Source organism: Bubalus kerabau, chromosome 7, assembly GCF_029407905.1.
Source record: "Bubalus kerabau isolate K-KA32 ecotype Philippines breed swamp buffalo chromosome 7, PCC_UOA_SB_1v2, whole genome shotgun sequence".
In the NCBI taxonomy this organism is placed as follows: domain Eukaryota; kingdom Metazoa; phylum Chordata; class Mammalia; order Artiodactyla; family Bovidae; genus Bubalus; species Bubalus kerabau.
Window position 1 is genome coordinate 89,490,883 of NC_073630.1, and position 5,705 is coordinate 89,496,587.

A 5,705-nucleotide genomic window follows, 5' to 3' on the forward strand; every position below is an offset into this window, starting at 1 on the left:
TTTTGAAAGACTAGATTTTAAGCAAAGAGGAGCAGGTCTTTGTTTTAACCACATCAATCAAATTAAGAAACAAGTTAATATTGTATCAAATAAAGTGATATTTCACTACTCTAGATCAAGTAGCCTAGTCACAAGACTCTGCATTATGAATCAGTGGCATAAGAAGGTATTATAAAAACTAAAGAGGTATCACACAATTCATTTACATGTTTATGTTAAATAATAAAGCTGCTGCTACTGCTGCTAAGTCGCTTCAGTCATGTCCGACTCTGTGCGACCCCATAGACAGCAGCCCATCAGGTTCCCCCGTCCCTGGGATTCTCCAGGCAAGAACACTGGAGTGGGTTGCCATTTATTTCTCCAATGCATGAAAGTGAAAAAGTGAAAGTGAAGTTGCTCAGTCGTGTCTGACTCTTAGCAACCCCATGGACTGCAGCCTACCAGGCTCCTCCATCCATGGGATTTTCCAGGCAAGAGTGCTGGAGCGGGGTGCCACTATAATAAAGCTACTGAACTTTAAAGTCAGGAGAACGTGTCTTAACCACAGTGCTCCACCAATGCATTGCATGGTCAAGTAATTTACAATGGAAGAGCCAAGAATATACAGTAGGGAAAGGAGAATCTTTTTATGAAATAATGTTGGGAAAACTGAACAACTACAGGCAAAAGAATGAAATGGTACCATTGTCTTACACCATACACAAAACTTAACCCAAGATGGATTGAAGACTCTAATGTAAGACCTAAAACCATAAACCTCATAGAAGAAAACATAGACTGGAAGCTCTTGAAATGATTTTCTGGATTTGAAACCAGAAATAAAGGTAACAGAAGAGGAAAAAGAAAAAAAAAAGTGGGACTCCACCCGAAACTGAAAAGCTTCTGCACAGCAAAGAAAGCCAGTAACAAAATTAATATGCAACCTGGAAAATAATTTCAAATTATTTATCTAATAAGTGGCTAATATCCAAAATACATAGAACTCATACAACTCAATAGCAAAAAAAGACAATATGATTTAAAAGTGAGCAGGGTATCTAAAGAAATATTTTTCTAAAGATATTACATACATACCAACAGTTACATGAAAAGATGCTCAAAATCACTGTCAGGGAAATGCAAATCAAAACCACAATGACATATCACCTCATACTTGTCAGGATGATTGTGATCAAAGAAACAACAGAGTGTTGGGGAAAATGTGGAGAAAAAGGAACACTTGTGCACCTTAGTGGAAATGTAAATTGGTGCAATAATATGGAAAGCAGTATGGAGAGTCATCAAAAAATAAATTTGAACTACCATATGACTCCAATTCTGAGTATTCTAATCAAGGAAAACGAAAACAGTAATTTAAAAAGATATATACAGCCCCATGTTCACTGTAGAATTATTTACAACAGCCAAGACATGGAAATAACCTAAGTGTCCATCAAGGGATAAATGAAAAAAAAAAAACATGATATTTGTATGTATATCTATTTATCTAATGGAATATTATTTAACTATTAAAAAGGTTGAAATCTTTTCTTCAGTAATAACATGAATGGACCTTGAGTGCATTATGCTAAGTGAAACAAGTCAGACAAAGACAAGTACCATATGATCTTACATGTGTAATCCAAAAATGATAGTATTTTTTTTTTAATGAGCTCATAGATAGAACAGATTGGTCATTGTCAAAGGTGGAAGGGGTTGGGCAAAATTGAGTTAGGAGATAGATGGGCCCCTGGGCTGGACAGCTGGTGTTTATCAAGTGAAGTAAAATTGAAGCTTTGTTTTCACCCAGACACTAAGGGACAAGGTGCCCATTCCTGAGGTCAAGGAAGACTTCCCTGTCTGTACATGCATAGGAAGAAAGGCTTCTTGGACATCAAAAAGGGAGGAGATCCCATCCCATAATAAGTGTGGGCATGCACCCATCGGCCTCTGTGGTGGGATCCATCTTAGCAAAAGGCACACACATCTTTGGGAGGGTCTAAGGACCAGTCGGGTGTGAAAAAAGTAACAAAACTATTGGCCAAATGAAAACAAAGACTAGAAGTTCTGTCCTATATCAACAATTTAAATCACCATTTTACTGTGCTCCTCATTCAGGATGCCTGCACTCCTCTAGGGGGTGTGTATCCTGCTTCTGACAGAAATAAACTTTCTCTGTGTGCTCTTCCATACGTTATACTGTGTCTCTAATAGTAAACTTTGTACCTGTTTTGCAGTTTTTGCCTCCTTGAAATGTTTTTTGCTTTCAAATGGGGTAAGTATCAGGGAACTTTGCCTCTAGCCTCTAACTCCTGGTGGGCTGCCAGCTAGATTCAATCCCTGGACAGGGAAATAAGATCCTGCTTCAACACTACTGTCCCTCTGAAAACAAAACAGGTGAGTGAGGGTCAAATGGTACAAATTTCTAGTTGTAACATGAATAAGTGATGGAGATATAATTTACAACCTAGAAACTATAGTTGAAGGGGCTTGCCATGTGGCTCAGTGGTAAAGAATCTGCCTGCCAGTACAAGGAAATGCAGGAGACACAGGTTCAATCCCTGGATCTGGAAGATCCCCTGGAGGAGGAAATGGCAACCCACCCCAGTATTCTTGCCTGGAAATCCCATGGACAGAAGATCCTGTTGGGCTACAGTCCATGGGGATCACAAAAAGTCGGACATGCCTGAGCACACATGCACAAACTATAGTTAATAATACTGCATTGCATATTTGAAAGTTGTTAAGAGAGTAGATCTTAAAAGTTCTCATCACAAGAAAAAATATTTGGTAACTATACATGGTGATGGATGTTAACTGGATTTATTGTGTAGATTATTTTGCAAATATTGAATCATTATGTTGTATACCTGAAACTGGGGCCTCCCAGGTGGCACTAGTGTTAAAGAATCCACTTGCCAATGCAGGAGATATAAGAGATGCAGGTTCGATCCCTGGGTTGGAAAGATCCCCTAGAGGAGGACATGGAAACCAACTCTAGTATTCTTGCCTGGAGAATCCCTTGGACAGAGGAGCTCAGTGGGGTACAATCCACAGGGTTGCAAAGAGTTAGACACTCTTGAAGCAACTTAGCAGGCATGCATGCGTACCTGAAACTACTATAATGTTATATGTCAATTATATCTCAATAAAAAAGAAAACAGTATCATCTAATTCCTCAAATTAAATAAATTTACTTTGATTTGTGAAAGATTGTGGTTCAAACTATTTAACAAATATTTTCTAGTTAAAATCCAATTTATTTTACAGCACAAGAATTTCATAAAGAGATGCCATTTTATCTTAAGTAACTTAGCCTCAGAACACACAGGAAACTGACACATTTGTGTGGCAGTGCTCAGACACTTTTATTTTCCCCAAATCCCTCATCCTTTCCTCCTGCTCAAAATAAGATCTTGGGATGGGAGGAATAGTCAGATAGAAAAAATATTTTTTTAATATGTAATAAATTAAATTCATGATCTGATTCCTTTTCCTATATACTAACTTCTCAAAGTAGCTAATGTTTGCTCCACTACCTAATATTTCTCATACCTTATAGCCTCTATTTTCACATTTCTATTATACTGTGCCTCAGGTTTCTAGTTGCCCTAATTTGTTTCTTCCCAGTTACCCACAGCTTCCCTTCCACAAGAAATAGTTTATAGGCTGGTACTAAAATGCAGGCTCTTTACTCCAAATCAATTTTCCAAATTATTTTTTCTCTAATGTATTAAAAACTATCAAAATGAGAAATGTTTCAGGGTATTGCTATGAAATATGTAATTAACACTTTTTAAATCAATATGTAAAGGCTGAGCGAGACATTGACTTGCTTTTCAATCCTCCACCTGCCCCATTAAATTGCCTTGTTTTGCAATTCATCCTACGAGTTTCAGGCTCTTTGTGCTCTGTAATATAATCACATATGAAATATATCTATGCTAGTAGAGGATTTCTAGAGGAGATAATATGATCTTCCTGGGGAAGTTTCTGGAAATGCCATCAATTTGTATTCAGCCCATTAATGTTTACCAGATTCTTATTATCTGTGAGTCACTTAATATAAAAAGATTTATTCTCAACCACGCAGCTTTTGCAAAGGTCAGTCTTTTCAGCAGATGAAATAGTAAGAGCCTTCCCAGCCATATTATCCACTGTGTCAAAATATGTCAGAGAAAAATAAAAAAAAATGCACAGCAAGTCCTTGACTAGTTACCAGGATTTTTATTTTATATTTTCTAGAACCATGTATTGTTATTATTGTTACTTTTTTTTTGTCACCAAGCTCATACATACTGACATAAAGGACAATGTTGTGAAAGTAAAATAAATTTTAAAATTCTTATTGAATATTAATATTTAATATCCAGCAGACACTGTCAACTGCAAACTGGCACTGGCAAGAATGCCCAAATAGCAATCAGTGTTCATAAACGGTCCTCAATATCAGACGCACATCAGAACCAATTGGCAAAAATGCCCAAATTACACCTCATGCCCCAAACAGCTCTCAACATCAGATACACATCAGAATTAACTAGCAAGAATGCCCAAATATCATTAACAAATGGTCCTCAGTGGCAGAGAGACATCAGAACCAATTAGCAAGAATGCCCACTGGCATTCACAAATAGGAAGGTCACCGATGTGCACATTGGTGGACTTATCCAGTATTGGAGTTTATCAGCTTGTCGCAAATATGTTTCCACTACACCCAGAAAAAGCGTAAGTTGCCAGCAAGTGCCAAGCAGGGGAGAAATAGGGAAGACCCTCAAAACAAATGGTTTTGGCAGCTGCTAGGAACATCTACCTGGAGAAGGCAATGGCACCCCACTCCAGTACTCTTGCCTGGAAAATCCCATGGATGGAGGAGCCTGGTAGGCTGCAGTCCATGGTGTCGCTAAGAGTCAGACATGACTGAATGACTTCACTGTCACTTTTCACTTTCATGCATTGGAGAAGGAAATGGCAACCCACTTCAGTGTTCTCGCCTGGAGAATCCCAGGGACAGGGGAGTCTGGTGGGCTGCCATCTATGGGGTCACACAAAGTCGGACACAACCGAAGTGTCTTAGCAGCAGGAACATCTCCCAAATCCCCTACTTAGGGCTAGCTAGCCACGAGCAGCAGGTTAATACCCTGTCACAACCACCACAGCTCCCCCTTGAAAACTGCAGGACAGCCAGGTGCCAGGAAAGCACAGGAGACAGCCCCTCATTGGGCGCCAAAATCTGTTACCAAAAACGGTGTGGGGTGTGTTCCAGTTGCTTACTGCTGTAAAGTCAATAAACAGGCCAGGTTGATGAAAGCAAAGTTTACTTTATTTCAGATGCTGTTAAGTGGGAGGGAGGTGGTGGACATCTATCAGAATTCCAACTCTCCCCAGCAAGCAGAGGGTGAGAGCTTTTCTAAACAGAAGGGGGGAGGCTACATGTAGAAATACAGTCAACTCTGATGGTCATTTTTAAATTGATCATCAGTGATCTGCCCAGTGTCATCATGATTATTTTAGGTACAGTTAATCTTCAGTTCCAAGGTCCATTTGCTCCCTTTTATCTGAGGGCCAATTCTCTGCACTGTGGCAGCTTATGTCCTGGGTACAGTCTGATCATCATGTAGTTCTCCACCTGTTGCTTTAGTATCTATAAGACAGCTCACAGGATATGGCCCAAAATATTGTCTACATCTCTTACAAAAGAACTAACAGTCCTTGACTATGTTTAA